This window comes from Cupressus sempervirens, chromosome 5 (genome assembly GCF_028749045.1).
Source record: "Cupressus sempervirens isolate cs-2001-9-10 chromosome 5, ASM2874904v1, whole genome shotgun sequence".
NCBI classification, from domain to species: domain Eukaryota; kingdom Viridiplantae; phylum Streptophyta; class Pinopsida; order Cupressales; family Cupressaceae; genus Cupressus; species Cupressus sempervirens.
Genome location: NC_143122.1, coordinates 871,721,206 through 871,738,681, shown reverse-complemented (window position 1 = coordinate 871,738,681; position 17,476 = coordinate 871,721,206).

The window sequence follows — 17,476 nt, the reverse complement described above, 5'->3', positions numbered from 1 at the left end:
ACAAAACATAGACCAACTTGTAAAATATGGACCAAAGTTTTATTCCAACTTCCTAATCTACTTGAATCCTCGCTTTCATGGAGTGGCAAGGTGTCCAGCAACATAGATACTTGTCCCCCCCTGCCACATAGGTTAGGTGCCCTGCACCACCTTTCCTCTCTCTCATTCTGAACACTAGTCCACCAAGTAAGTGATGTTCCTCTCAGTCTTGTTGTTGCTACTTATACCTTCTTATCTGCCTCTATGTCTTCAAGATCAAAGTAGTTCTCAAGGGCCTCTATCCACCCTAGCACTTCTTCACTATCCATTTTACCCTGGTATATTGGAAAATCAATATGGTTCTTCCCACCATTACCTTGTACTGCCTTAATGATTCTCATAAATCTCCTTTCTTTAGGATCATCTGTTGTCTCATGCTCTTGCCTTGCATTACCAACCTCTTCTTCTTCATGGTTCTCTCCATGATTTCTTCCTCTAACCTCTTCTCCTCTAGGTTCTTGCATTTCCTTTTCTAAGGATTCTATCCTTGCAATAAGCTTAAGCCTCTCTCTTCTCATTTGTCTTCCTTCCCTCACTCTAGATGCTTCAAGTTCTCTCCTCTCTCTTTTCTCTTTTGCCAACTCCTCTCAATTCTTCAAGTTCTCTAGCCATTTGATTTTTAGGAGGCATTTTCACAACAAGTTTTCTTCCTTCCCAAGGGCCAACTCACTGATTCTCTTTCTTTCCTCACAAAGAAATCTCTGGACACTGCTTATGTACCTTTCAACTCTGGGACACACAAGGAGGAATTAGACACACCAAGGCTTCAACAAAGGGACCAGAACACTAAGGATTTTCAAGATTATAGGTCTTGGTCACACTTCTAAACACCCAAACTTCAAAAGCCTCCTTAAAATGGCTTAAAAACTAGGGTCTACTTGTTCAAACCCCAAAACTCAATCCTAGAATGTTTTGACTTGTCTAATGACAAGATATGATCATGACAACCTACCTGAACCTATCAAATGACTCATCTACCATATGAAATCCTAAAATCCTATCTCATGCCCAATTACAACTTTCTTCCACATATGAGTCCAACATTATAACTTTGTATGCTTCCATGAGCCATAATTGGTGCAAGGATTGCCCAATTGACTTCAAGAGATGCTCCATGACCTCTGTAATGCCTTGGATGTAATGCCCTGCCTAGGGATCCAAAGAATTAACCTAGAGTTTTCACTAAGTTTAGTAGCATTTTTTTTTCCATAGAAGAAAACATCACATATAACTTATGCACAATAACAGAAGCAATAGCATTGTCCATCTGAAAGTAAACATAACATAAATAACAGATTACATTCTATAAGATCCCTTAACGTTGAATTACATACATGAATCCATCTAGTACAACATCCTCATGAAATGATAATTCCAATGATTACACATTACATTTCAAATGCTCATTCATCCACTGTACATGTCACAGGGTATGACAAGCTCAAAAATATACATACATAGAATAAGGTACATCATCCTATTCTAATCCATGATACATCAAAGTAGAGATAATCACATGATACACCATCATCGAAGACATATACATCCATCATAAAGATCAAACAAAATAAACTAAGTGCATGGTTCCTCCCAACCGTTAATAGCATCATTAGACCATCGTGGATCCTAGCCATCCCTCCGTGCGTAACATCCCAAATCACCGAAGAGATCATCGGTACTAACAGAGTAGGAATGTCACTCCTAATATATACAACATCATATGTAGAAAGTAATCTAACATGCAAATAAAGGCATAAGATAACATCATCTAACATATGCTAATCATCAATGAAAAAGGATACATATCTACCATCATAAAGGATGCGTCAGCCACAATGTCTCAATGAATCTCAAAATGATTAGAGTGGAAAATACACTACCACCTGACTGCGTGGTACCTAAGTGGTCCACTCCCACCGTGCTAAGGAGATAATCTCAAGTCCCAAACAAGATATCAAAATCACATAGCACATATCTCTATAAGTCTAGGAATACTAAAAGTATACTAACTCAAGTTTCCAAACACAAAATTTGACATCTAATCCCAGAGGCACACAATGATATGTAGGAACCTACTATGCAAGCGGGAAAGTTTCATCGCAATTATCATGTACAAGTTACCCTGGCAGTTAGCTAAACTCCAAGGGTCCATACTGATTTCATGTGGACACTAGTATCCTCTCATACTGACAAGGCATACTACGGATTGCAAGGTCACAACCATGCGTCTCACTACTCCCATCCTAGCTTGTACAAGCACTCAAGGCATGGGCGAGAACAAACCACTTATCTTTTTAGGTTCATTCTGTTAGTATTAGGTTTGAATGTTATCACTTATTAATCCAACTTACAATGAGTTACCCTGGCAGCCTCTTAGGGCCCCGACCCCCATTGGAAGCCACTTCCTATCACTACATGCAGATATCCTACCCTAATGCTCATGGAATCATAAATCTCAAAATCACAAAAGATAATCCATAATAAAATCATCAAGTATGCATAAAAGCATCAAATCTCCATGAGAAAACATCCATAGAAAATCATGAACACAACAGCTCTCTATTGGCAACTGAAGTATCATTGATAATCAAATATCCAATGGTTCTCAATAACCAAAATATATATCTCAATCATACTGATTGAAGACTCCAAAAATGGTTGAGTCAAACATGTCACAACATGACATCATCAAGAATAAATCCACATCTCAGTCCCATCATGGCGACTAGAAAATAATCAAGGATAACTAATCGATGACCAAAATAATGGTTAGGTCAAGAGTCTCATACACAAGAATCTCAACTATAACAATCAGTAATCACATCCAATACATAGAGCATTCCATCACAAACCATGGTTGGGTTTATAAAGATCGAGATTAAAACATCATCATGACATCACAATCACATAACTCCCAAGCCTCTGGTAGACATCCTATACTGGTCAACACTAGTCAACCCAAAACCCAAAACAATAGCATAAAGAATACACAATGCAAACACATGTTTTGGTTTTGCTAAGTTTTCAAATTTGAATTTAAAAGTCTCAGTTTACGTTTTTCCAAATTATATTAAGTGGAGAAATTTCACGTTTTTCCTAACCCATGTATTTGTTTGATAGATAAAAGTTTCTCCCCAAAACTATTAGACTCAATTTTCTAATTGATCTAATAATATTTTGTTTATATAACATTGTTTGAAAATTGACACTCTCAATGAATCAAAACTTTGATTATATATTCTAATAACTAATCTTAATTAAACTAAGTTTAATTAAATTAATTATTAATATCTCTTCATAATTGACAAGCTCAATACCAATATTTTAAATCATTAAAAGAGTGATCCATTAATTTAGAACTTTATAATATTCATTTATAATTAATTATATATACATATATACTTATATATATATATATATATATATAATAACATTTAATAATTAATGATATTGCAACAAAATCGAGATTTATATCCAAATCTCATATGAAATAACGTTGCAAATAAAACTTTATATAATTTAAAACCAAACTCAAATCGCAATGCGATTTTAAAATCACGCAGCCCAATACATCCGCACCGCAGGTACACTGCGGTCTCGCAGGCCTGCGGTGGGTGGGGTATATAATACCCACCCAACATCATATTTATTTATTTTTAACATGATTTTCAATAACGTTTTTTATAAAAATGTTCCCATGCGATATGAAATACTATTAACATGAAACTCTATCGCGATTTGACATTCAATTATTATATAAATAAATAAATATATATGTATATATATACATATGTATGTATATATATATATATGGGTATATATATGTATATATATATATGTGTGTGTGTGTGTGTGTGTGTATACATGCAGAGTTTATCACCATCACAACACATACATATATATATGTATATAATGATATATACGTATATGTGTATGCAGATTCAAGAATATACACAGTTTACTTAGAAATTCTAATTTTTAGAATTTTCCTTTAAATCTTTGATCTTCAAATTTATCCAATAAATAATCTAATGGGTTTGGCTATGAATTTAAACCCTAGCCCCATTTTCTTTCAGATCTATGCATAAAAATATGAAATTCCTGAGAAGACATATGGAAGACACAAAGAAGACAGGGAATGCATGATGCGGAAATAGCATAAGTAAAATCACAAGAATCTACTCAAATTCTGATGCTAATTCGCTCTTCCTCAGAAAACCCATAGAGCAAGCTCCCTTCTTCAGAATTCTCGAATCCTCCAATGCTCCAATTGCACTCCAAACGCTATGTCTAAGCTTCTAGGGATGCTTGAATATAAAGAGCTTTCAGAAAACATCTAGAATGCTTCTAGAAATAGCTGGAAGGTGTCACCAACTAAGCATGGGTCTTTTCCAACCTTCAAGATGAGCCTTAGGGTTGTAGACATCATGTGCTTAATTGATGCACAAACCCCCGTGTTGTTGACACATGAGAAATAAAGAAGTGTGTTAATTCTCATGCAAGCTTATAACTCCAATTCACTTTTTGTATAATTTCTATTTAAATATTTATAACTTTTATTTTAATTTTTGTAACTTTTATTATTATTATTTATTTATTACTTTATTATTATTTTATTATTATTATTAATTTTAATTTCTAATTTTCTTTTATTTAATTCATTTTTTCTCAATAATTCACATTTAATTAATTACAATCAAAATATTAAATACCATGATATTTTATATTAATCTTCTCAAATAATTAATTTATTAATTAAATCCATTTATTAAGACTTAATTAATAGAAAATTCACCATAGACCTCCAAAATAAAATATGAAAACCCATCATAGATAAAATCACTCAAAATCGGTCTAAAGGGTTAAAAATCATGAAATATGTCATCCGACACATTCAGTGGGTACTCTACTCTGATACTTGTCCTAACTCACTAGGAAAAATGGTTTAAGGGTTTGGGATTTGGACTTGAGAATTTATCTCCCTTCTCTTATCATTGAGATAGTATAATAGGGTACGCTCATCCTGACAATTCAGGGAAGTTGATACTCGGTACCTGCAACTTGCAGAAAAACCATGCATGTACATACAATATATATAATGCTAAGCTAAACAGACAATGGCAGGAAGTGCTGCATCGTGTAGATCCCAACTAAGCAGGTGACTACGACTCCCTTCCTTAACCACATCAGAAATGCCATACAATAAGAAAAAAGGCACACCATACACATGCAAGTATGGGGTAAGTATCCATAATAAAACACATAAGATAATAACCATCCATCTAATCATCAATAATAACTGAAAATAGTATAATGATCATCATGTATGCATGGAATGTAAAATCTAAATGATCTCATCATATATCAACTGAATCCATATCATAATATCTAATAGTGTCAAAACAATACCACTAATCCATTAACATAAAACTAGTCTATCATAGTCTGATGATAATAACAATGTCCAGAAAAGATGTGAACGAGGGTAGGCACTACATTGGATCTTCAATGTTCCCCTGATGAGCATGGGATGCTCCTGCATCACTTATATTCATAAATAAATTCAAAACTAATTTCTGTGATATTAACAACTACTATTTTGTATCTCATAGGAGACTCCTAGTGCACATGAGGTTCGACGAGACAGTTATGTAGATTTGATGATGCAGCCACTCACTCCTGAGGAGGAGCCTACAATAGTAAGTTGTAGTTTGAATTCATGATTAAATATGTTATAAATTTAGCATGCTATGAATTATAATGTTATAGTTTAAATTGTAGATTCATCTAACAAAGGTATTTGAACATATACAACCCACAATCAGTGAGGTACTAGCATTGTCAAGGGCATACGAGAGGACTCCTGACTGGTGCAGGAGGTCGACGAGAGAGGTATTTATTATGAAATTTTGATAGTATTAATCTCCAATACATAAAAGATCATTATGCATTTGAGTAATTCAATGTTAGATACGTAGAATCATATAAATTTAGTAGTCTAACTTTGGGTTTTCCTTTTTTGTTTATGTAGGAGGCATTCGATCCACCTAGTGCAGTGAAGAGGCTGCATTTTGATCATCCACCAACACCCTAGGATAGTATAGTTTTCATAAGATGCATCATGAGACATTTTGAGATGGCATATGCCACATTGTATATAGAAACATTGATATTATACACATTCTGATGGCAGGATCAGCCACATTTTGTATATGGATCTATGTATTTTGATATATATATATATTTGAGTACTTTGTCTATGGATACATGATCTTTGATATATATTTGTGTAAAATTTTGTCTATGGATACATGTATTTTGATATATATTTTTGTCATTTACATGCACAATGATATACATATTAATTTAGTATCTAGTATTGTTCAATTTATCATGGATCATGTGTCATGCCCTAAATTTTACTAGTAAAAACACAACAATTTTTTATTTTTTTTGTAGCTTATGAAGTTGCATAATAAATTATATATTGTAAAACAAGGTTATCATTAAATAGGAGTTCAAGACTCATGTGAATAGTGTGAAGGTGTTAACATTTTAGTCACAGTGGTTTTCAAATAGATTGGATGACAGCCTAGTTCAAGTTAGCATCACGAGTCAAATGAGCAAGTTCAAGATACAACACTCATAAATTAGTGAGGTAATTCATATCCTAACAAGCCTCTAATACTAATATTCTATTAGGGTCTGTCGATTGTATCATATGGACTAGGTCGTGATTCTAGCATGTAAGGGAAGGGGATCAGAATTACTTATTATCCTCATTACCAATGTACACACATTCATTAATCATTACAATATATATTAATGTGACAATTACTATATTACTATATCCTCATTATCTATCAACATTGCTTCATCACCAAGCTAGCACTCACTATAGTTTTCTAAACACAAAAATTACTATTTCAATTCATAAATTAAACTCACTCTAACAAAAGACAATTACTAACTATCTAGCTCATCAACTACTAACTAATCTAGCTACATTGCCATGCTTTTAGATTTACTATTTTAATTACTATAATTACTATACTATTACATTTACTTTTTACATTAAATTACATCTAACTATTCACCATAAGCTCACTTTCTCACTATCAATATTATTATTATCAAAGCATGTTAAGATTCAAAGTAGTTTCATAGTACGAATTAGTAAGAACATAAAATGAGGAACTCTTAGTAAGTCTAAGGGCCAATTCAAAGTACTTAACTCAATAATAATTCACGATCTATATTTAAACACATCCTACTACACCATCGTATTGAGTGTGTCAATTTAAATATGTTAGATGAATTGTTTATGCAAGGATTAGGTGCAAGCGTATAAATAAGGTTTGTATATAACATACCTTGTCGTTCTGACATATATGTATTAATGTTCTTTATTGACTAGATAAAACTAGATTTGAGTTATTATTTTAATCCACCATCCATCCTTATCCTTGATTCTCCAATCCCATCATCCCGACAACTTACTTCATATTAAAACCCTATTATATGTACATCCAATCAATCTTGGCTTTTATTTTATTTTTGAGTTAAATATTTAAATTTGTCATATTCTCTAACATGCACACTAATATGCCTTTATTTATTTAATTACTAATTTATTATTTGAGTGTTGGATGTGACTTAGAGGTCACAAGATTGTAATGTGTACCATTCTGTCACTTAGAAAATATATTAGTTTAGGAAACTCATTAGTCTCTATATGCTATTATTATTTTTATTTTTATTGGATAGCAGTCTAGAATTTGAGAATATTCTTTAATATTTTATTGCTCTATATTAAGGAAGGGATTTATTTGCCTTTACCATACATTTTCTAGAGAGGAAAATGCATGACTACAGCAATGTATCTCATAGATTTCATTATGTCTTCTCTTAAAACAAACTTCATTTTGTTATATCATAAAATTAATTTGATGATTTCCTTGCTTAGAATTGCATTAAGCTTGGTAATTAAAATCAATGTTATCCATGCATGTGATATGAACATAAAAATTTCCTTCCAAATTATTGAGTGCACAACAAGATTGTAAGCAATCTACTAAGTTTTAAATATATACAATCACTGGTATCACATAACATCTATGGATTGTTATTATGAACTAGTCATTTACAATACCACAAGGAGAAAACTTTCTTTCACATTTTCAAATGATAACAATGATGTCAAAGCAAATCTATGGCTCGTACCAATGCTTTCATAACAATATAAACTCCAAATGAAACATGCATATACAACCTTATCAGTTATTTCTTCTACACGTACATTAGGTAACAATGATACAATCTCCTTCCATCACAATGGGGCAACATAAGGGACTTTTCAAAATCATAAGGAACATGGACATTGAAAGATATGGACAATGAGTATCATGAACATTGTCCAACATGATCGTTGAGAACATGAACAAGCTAGTGAATCCTCCTTCACAAATGAGGGCACAATGTCAAGTTTTCTCATCCAACATCAATCTACAAGATGATCATTCCAAGCCATTTCCATTGCTCCCTTGGACACAAATCTGCATATGCAACACAACAAAATAACAAGGACCATGGGTGCTTTCCACCCAACCATAGGCCTCAAAGAGACCACCCCCGCGCTAGGGAACAAGGCTCAAACTAGGATACACATACAATATTTCAATGCATAAACATTACATTTCAAACTTGAACAATTCCCCCCCAAGACTATTTCACAATGGCTTCACAGATGGAACCAAAAACATAGGGTGAAGGTGTGTTCTAAAATGGAGACTTGCCATACCAAACCATATTTGCAATAAACAATTTTCATGCCCTCTTGGGGCTATCATAATTCACCAAATTTCATGCCCTCTCGGGGCTATCATAAATGAACCATTTAATGCCCTCTCCACATTTCCTCCTCCAAACCCACTACCATCAGCTGTAACTCCTCAAACTTCCTTTCTACACCATACTTTCCTTATCACCCCCAGAAAGATATGAAATGTTATGGCATACAATGGAGCCCATACTCCAAGGTTCTCAATACATTTTTTGAACCCAACTTAAGCCCTTCACCTTGGACTTCTCTTCCCTTCCCACAAGGGTGAGTGTAAGTCCCATGCCCATAACAATACTCAAGCACAAAACAAGAAAAGAAAACCAAGTAGAAATAAAACAAGAAATTTTCAAGAGCACATCACATTTTCACAACACAATATCAACGCCCATAATACAACAAGGAAATAGACGAAATGCAAACCTCATACTCACAATACTCCACACAATACAACAAGATGCACAATGGTGTCACACTAATCTACATGGAATGAACACCATTCAAGCACTCACATGAATGCTACTCCACACTTGCATATTTTCTTAACCATGCTAAAAGAAAGAAATGGAAAAGAAGCAAGTTTGAGATACCAACCTTGGTCCAAGCTAGGGTAAGGATAGTTGTAGTAGAGCTCCCCTAATCTCCCTCCAAAACCTACGTGTCTCTAAAATTAGAGAGTGGGCAAACACCCCACTAGTTTGGCCAAGACCCTCTAATAAAGCCTTCCCACTAACTTATTTTAGCAAAATCACTAAGCCACTCCATCCTTACAAACTTTTCTCCTCTAACGGTTCATCGATAGTCCTCATGAGCTCTGAGTTATGACCCTCGAAGGATCGACCTCAAAATGCACTTAGAGCACCTTGAAGACTCCTCGGTATGGGGTGGCTGCAAATGATGGATGGTCTTCATGGCCAGAACAAGGGTGTGACTAGGGTTCACCCGCCCATCCAGAGCTAATGGCACTAACAATTCAATGCCAAGATCAACGGTTTCAAAGTTACGCTGTGGTGCACCTATGAACTAAGGCACACTGCGAGTTTTGGCATCAAGCGAGATTGTTGTGCTAAATCCAAATGGAATATGATCTCTCAAAAATGAGATAGTTTATTTTAGGCCTCAGTATCACCATCTTGTAGCATTTGACAGTTCATCGATAGCCCTCACAAGCTCTGAGTTATGACCCTTGAAAGATCGACCTCAAAATGCACTTAGAGCACCTTAGAGACTCCTCGGTACAGGGTGGCCGCAAATGATGGATGGTCTTCATGGCCAGAACAAGGGTGTAACTAGGGTTCACCCACCCATCTGGGGCTAATGGTACTGATGATTTGATGCCAAGATTAGCGATTTCAAAGTTACGCTGTGGTGCACCTATGAACTGAGGCACACTGCGAGTTTTGGCATCGAGCGAGATTGTTGTGTTGAATCCAAATGGAATGTGATCTCTCAAAAATGAGATAGGTTATTTTAGGCCTCAGAATCACCATCCTATAGCATTTGACAGTTCATCAATAGCCCTCACGAGCTCTGAGTTATGACCCTTGAAAGATCGACCTCAAAATGTACTTAGAGCACCTTGGAGACTCCTCAGTACGGGGTGGCCGCAAATGATGGATGGTCTTCGTGAACAAAAAAAAGGGTGTGACTAGGGTTCACCCGCCCATCCGAAGCTAATGGAACTGATGATTCGATGCCAAGATCAACGGTTTCAAACTTACGCTGTGGTGCACCTATGAACTGAGGCACACTGCGAGTTTTGGCATCGAGTGAGATCGCTGTGCTGAATCCAAATAGAATTTGATCTCTTGAAAATGAGATAGGTTATTTTAGGCCTCAGAATCACCATCCTGTAGCATTTGACAGTTCATCGGTAGCCCTCACGAGCTCTGAGTTATGACCCTCGAAAGATTGACCTCAAAATGCACTTAGAGCACCTTGGAGACTCCTCGGTACGGGGTGGCCACAAATGATGGATGGTCTTCATGGCCAAAACAAGGGTGTGACTAAGGTTCACCCGCCCATTTGGAGCTAATGGCACTAATGATTCGATGCCAAGATCAGCGGTTTCAAAGTTACGCTGTGGTGCACCTATGAACTGAGGCACACTGCAAGTTTTGGCATCGAGTGAGATCGCTGTGATGAATCCAAATGAAATGTGATCTCTCAAAAATGAGATAGGTTATTTTAGACCTCAGTATCACCGTCCTATAGCATTTGACAGTTCATCGATAGCCCTTACGAGCTCTGAGTTATGACCCTCGAAAGATCGACCTCCAAATGCACTTAGAGCACCTTGGAGACTCCTTGGTACGGGGTGGCTGCAAATGATGGATGGTCTTTGTGGAAAGAACAAGGGTGTGAATAGGGTTCACCCGCCCATCCAGAGCCAATGGAACTGACGATTCGATGCCAAGATCAGCAGTTTCAAAGTTACGCTATGGTGCACCTATGAACTGAGGCACACTGTGAGTTTTGACATCGAGCGAGATTGCTGTGCTGAATCCAAACAGAATGTGATCTCTCAAAAATGAGATAGGTTATTTTAGGCCTCAGAATCACCGTCCTGTAGCATTTGAAAGTTCATCGATAGCCCTCACGAGCTCTGAGTTATGACCCTCAAAAGATCGACCTCCAAATGCACTTAGAGCACCTTGGAGACTCCTCAGTACGGGGTGGCCGCAAATGATGGATGGTCTTAATGGCTAGAACAAGGGTGTGACTAGGGTTCACCCGCCCATCCGGAGCTAATGGCACTGACGATTTGATGCCAAGATCAGCGGTTTCAAAGTTGCGTTGTGGTGCACCTATGAACTGAGGCACACTGCGAGTTTTGGCATCGAGCGAGATCGTTGTGTTGAATCCAAACGAAATGTGATCTCTCAAAAATGAGATAGGTTATTTTAGGGCTCAGTATCACCATCCTGCAGCATTTGACAGTTCATTGATAGCCCTCACGAGCTCTAAGTTATGACCCTCGAAAGATTGACCTCAAAATGCAATTAGAGCACCTTGGAGACTCCTCAGTATGGGGTGGCCGCAAATGATGGATGGTCTTCGTGGCCAAAACAAGCATGTGACTAAGGTTCACTCGCCCATCCGGAGCTAATGGCACTGACGATTCGGTGCCAAGATCAGCGGTTTCAAAGTTATGCTGTGGTGCACCTATGAACTAAGGCACACTGCGAGTTTTGGCATCGAGTGAGATCGCTGTGCTGAATCCAAATGGAATGTGATCTTTTGAAAATGAGATAGGTTATTTTAGGCCTCAGAATCACTATCCTATAGCATTTAACAGTTCATCAATAGCCCTCACGAGCTCTAAGTTATGACCCTCAAAAGATCGACCTCAAAATGCACTTAGAGCACCTTGAAGACTCCTTAGTACGGGGTGGCTGCAAATGATGGATGGTCTTCGTGGCCAAAACAAGGGTGTGACTAAGGTTCACCCACCCATCTGGAGCTAATGGCACTAACGATTTGATGCCAAGATCAGCAGTTTCAAAGTTACGTTGTGGTGCACCTATGAACTGAGGCACACTGCGAGTTTTGGCATCGAGCGAGATCGCTGTGATGAATCCAAACAGAATGTGATCTCTTGAAAATGAGATAGGTTATTTTAGACCTCAGTATCACCATCTTGTAGCATTTGACAGTTCATCAATAGCCCTCACGAGCTCTGAGTTATGACCCTTGAAAGATCGACTTCCAAATGCACTTAGAGCACCTTGGAGACTCCTTGGTACGAGGTGGCCGCAAATGATGGATGGTGTTCGTGGCCAGAAAAAGGGTGTGACTAGGGTTCACCCGCCCATTCAAAGCTAATGGCACTGATGATTCGATGCCAAGATCAGCGGTTTCAAAGTTACGTTGTGGTGCACCTATGAACTGAGGCACACTGCGAATTTTGGCATCGAGGGAGATCGCTGTGTTGAATCTAAACGGAATGTGATCTCTCAAAAATGAGATAGGTTATTTTAGGCCTCAGCATCACTGTCTTGTAGCATTTGAAATTTCATCGATAGCCCTCACGATCTCTGAGTTATGACCCTCGAAAGATCGACCTCCAAATGCACTTAGAGCACCTTGGAGACTCCTCGGTACGGGGTGACCGCAAATGATGGATGGTCTTCATGGCCAAAACAAGGGTGTGACTAGGGTTCACCTGCCCATCTGGAGCTAATGGAACTTATGATTCGATGCCAAGATCAACGATTTCAAAGTTACACTGTGGTGCACCTATGAATTGAGGCACACTGTGAATTTTGGCATCGAGCGAGATCGCTGTGCTGAATCCAAATGGAATGTGATCTCTCTAAAATGAGATAGGTTATTTTAGGCCTTAGTATCACCATCTTGTAGCATTTGATAGTTCATCGATAGCCCTCACGAGCTCTAAGTTATGACCTTCGAAAGATCGACCTCCAAATGCACTTAGAGCACCTTGGAGACTCCTCGGTATGGGGTGGCCGCAAATGATGGATGGTCTTCGTGGCCAAAAAAAGGGTGTGAATAGGGTTCACCTGCCCATCTAGAGCTAATGGAACTGACGATTCGATGCCAAGATCAGCGATTTCAAAGTTACGTTGTGGTGCACCTATGAACTAAGGCACACTGCGAGTTTCGGCATCGAGCGAGATTGTTGTGCTGAATCTAAACAGAATGTGATCTCTTGAAAATGAGATAGGTTATTTTAGGCCTCAGCATCACCATCCTATAGCATTTAACTGTTCATTGATAGCCCTCACAAGCTCTGAGTTATGACCCTCAAAAGATCAACCTCCAACTACACTTAGAGCACCTTGGAGACTCCTCGGTATGGGGTGGCCATGGACGATCGAGGGTCTACGTGGTTGGAACAAGGGTGTCACTATGGTTCACCCACCCACTCGGAGCTAATGGCATTGACTTGTAGCCGTTAGGAGTTAGATTTTGGAAAGTTGTCAAGAAAGGTTGACCCCTTTGACTTGTATCATGAAAGGTTGCTTTGTGCCTTGCTTGATTGTTTGAAGACTACTCCATGTGTCACTATCTTTCTATGTCTCTAGTGCTTGAACATGCTTAAAATGTCTCTTTGGTCTTAGAGCTACTGGTATTTTCTAACTTCATGGTCTATGATATGCATACTAAGAATTTCTTTCACTAAATGGTTTCCTTGATCTATTGACTACACTTAAATTTGTTCACTTGTCATCTCTCTTTCTTTATGTTCAATACAAAGAGCTAGAAGAGACAAATAATCTTTCTTACCTTCATCTCTCTAAGCACATGATAGAAATCAATTCTAAAATTGAGAAAAGGTTAGAGGAGAATATTGCATTCTTAAATTAATCTCCCTTAAGACCTTTACATACACACAGGGCATTCTTAAATTAATCTCCATGGAAGAAAATTTCATAAAACTGAAGATTCCATAGTGTTGAAACATAAAATCCAAGATCTCATTTATGATGGGATTGTTAATACCTCTAATGACTCATCCACTCATAGCCTTCATATCCAACTTCATATCATGTCATTATGCATGTGCTATCTTTCTTATTGGCTTTAATTGCTTATCCTACATGCTATCTTCTTTCATGGATTTCATGGCTTATCCCAAATGTGCTTCATACAACTTTTCAATATGAAAGTCTTTCAAAACATTATACAATATTATTACTCTTTATACTTTCAAATGCTATGATTGGTTGCAAAATGGAAGAAATCAAGTATTCTAATTGTTCATCCGTACTTTCTAGATTTTTCTTATTTGATTAGTTTGATAAAAATAGTTTTAATAATCATAATGTCAGCTTTATGTCAAATAAGGAAAAAACCAAATTTTTAATAAGATATCTACATGCAATTATCTTTCATATAGTTATAAATGCTCTTAAAATTGTCATTATAGCCTTGTATCATATGCAAATATGATTTGGAAGAACTTGTTCAATATCTTCCTCTTATAATTCCTTACAAAGAACCTACCAAAATACAAAAACCATATACAAAAAACTACACATTTTACATCATAATACATCATAAATTTTAGAAATTCTCCCCAATACCACCCCCCTCCAACTCTTCATGATGTACCTACATTCAAATATCATACAAAAATTAGTAACTTATTGTATTAAACAAGATAATCATCAATTCATTAAATCATTATGAAGAAAATAACATAAGAAGTATATATACCTAGTCGAGTATTCCAATAGGGTCCTCTCTCTATTTTAGGGTCTCCAACAAGGTTTCATGATCAGCATTAGCAATAGTAAAAAGTTTTTTTACTTTTAGTCTTCCTTGATGCTTCAATAACTTTACATTTGTTGCTATAATAAGATGCGAATATATGAGAATTACTTTGTGCTTCTGATAGTCTTTGAATGCAGGAATTCCATTCCTTCTAAGCATGTATGTCCGCAGCCATGTTCCAACAACAACCACTGAACCAGTAGGATACGTGAATCCATCATCATCTATGATCGGTTGTGCAAGTTTTTGTTTGCCTCTTACACAACGTGCTAACCAATAATCGGATTTCTCATCATTCCCCTGTGGTGCAACCAATGCAAAGACATGTCCTGGCTGAAGTAGATCTGATAGATGGTTATGCTCAAGTGAACTTTCCATGCCATCATTTTTGATAGAGGGTATGATAGACAATGGAGTAAGATAATGTGGAGCCCATGTGTCCACCCACTCACTTGACTCACAGTGATTCCAATCACACTGAAAACAAGTATGACAAAAATAAGCTAGTTGTCATGTTCAAATGGTCCATGTACTAGAATTAGAGCTCCAAAATGAATGCATTTTTGATGAGTCTCTCACTGTAGCACAATCTGATCTATCACTTATGGAACCTTCCTCAACCAACCAAAAGAACCTGCATAGCACTGAATTAAGAGTCCCCCCCTGTGATAATGCTAAACTACACCAATCAACAATGCTACGAGCATCAAGAAGCTCTATAGTTCATGGTGCATAGAAAACTCAACATGATATTTGCAACAACATTTATTTTGAATTTTGAGTGGCACACAATAAAATGGCTCCAAAGATTCAAAAGCCCTTTGTGATATATGAATACTTGGGTGACTCTATCTAAATTGTTTGAATAACATAGTTTGACTTACCTCTAAATGGTGTTTAGGATGTGGTGTTCGATCTCTAATGCCAATTCTCAACTTTAAGACGTCTTTAGCATTGGGTGATACTCGTGAGTTAGAGTGCCAAAATTGTGTAATTTTTTCCTTCACATCCTTGGATAGCTTCTTATCAAAATGTGGAAGTCTCCCACCAAATGCCCATGTTTTATTTTGAAGAGGATCATGAATTTTCTCTCATTGACTAAGTGCTCTTCTCAAAGTAGTACGATTTAGATTCAAATCAATACAAGTTTGTCTCATATATCTACCCTTTCTCAAATGATGACTTACCAAAGAGGTTGTAATTGTTGGAAAATGAGAATGGAGTGACTAAGAGGGGAGGGGTGAATCAGTTACTCCAAAAACTTTTCTCACAAGTCCCTTAAGATGTCAAAGGAAATACTCATTTCTGATATTCATATGATCAAACTGAAAACACAAGAAACAAGAAACAAGAGACACCAGTTTTAACGTGGAAACCCAATATGGGAAAAACCACCAATGTAACTAGTTACTATTTTTCACTCTTCTGAAGTGAGCCCTGTTAGGAGCCAACCTTGTTAAAGGTTACAAAACACACTGTTAGGTGCGACCTTGTTAGAGGATTTGATCACCCTGCTAGGAGTGGCCTTGCTAGAGGTCTTTTAGATCAATTCAACTGAATTGCCACCTTGTTAGAGGATTTTACAAAAGGCTGTTAAACCCACTCTGTTAAGAGATTTGAAAACACTGTTACAATTGTTAGAAAGTAAAAATGAGTGATCTGAAATAAATACAACTTATCTTTGCTGATACAGATCTCTGTTCTGTTCCTCTGGATCTTCTCTGATCAAATGCAACTCTGCATCTTTGATCCTTCAAAAATTTGCTCTGATCTTCCTTATAATTCGCATATTAGATATTCAATTATATCTGCTAGCTTTTTCACATTCATTCTTTCATACTTGAATTCGCAACTTGATCCTTCATATATACCTTTCAGATTATCAAGTCGGCTCAAATACAAGTTACAATTATAAATAATTGTGCTATAAGTCAGCTTTATACATTACATAAAGTAATTAATTTTGATTACTTAACCTTCGAGAAATCCTTCGCTGGCCGACTTAACTTGGTAAATACTACACAGAAAATAATTCTTGTGTTAACCGACTGAGCTCAGTTAATACAGAGAATTTCGTGAAATCCTTCAGTCGCCGAGTGAACTCGGTAAACACTGATTTCTCTGACTTTCCTTTGATGACCGAGTGAGCTTGGTTAACACTGTCTGTTACTTTTCTTTGATGACCGAGTGATCTCGGTTAACACTGTCTGTTACTTTTCTTCGATGACCGAGTGATCTCGGTTAACACTGTCTGCTACTTTTCGTTGTCTGTTACTTTTCTTTGATGACCGAGTCAACTCGGTAAATATTGACAACCTATCTCATATCCTTTGTTTACCGAGTGAGTTCGGTAAACAC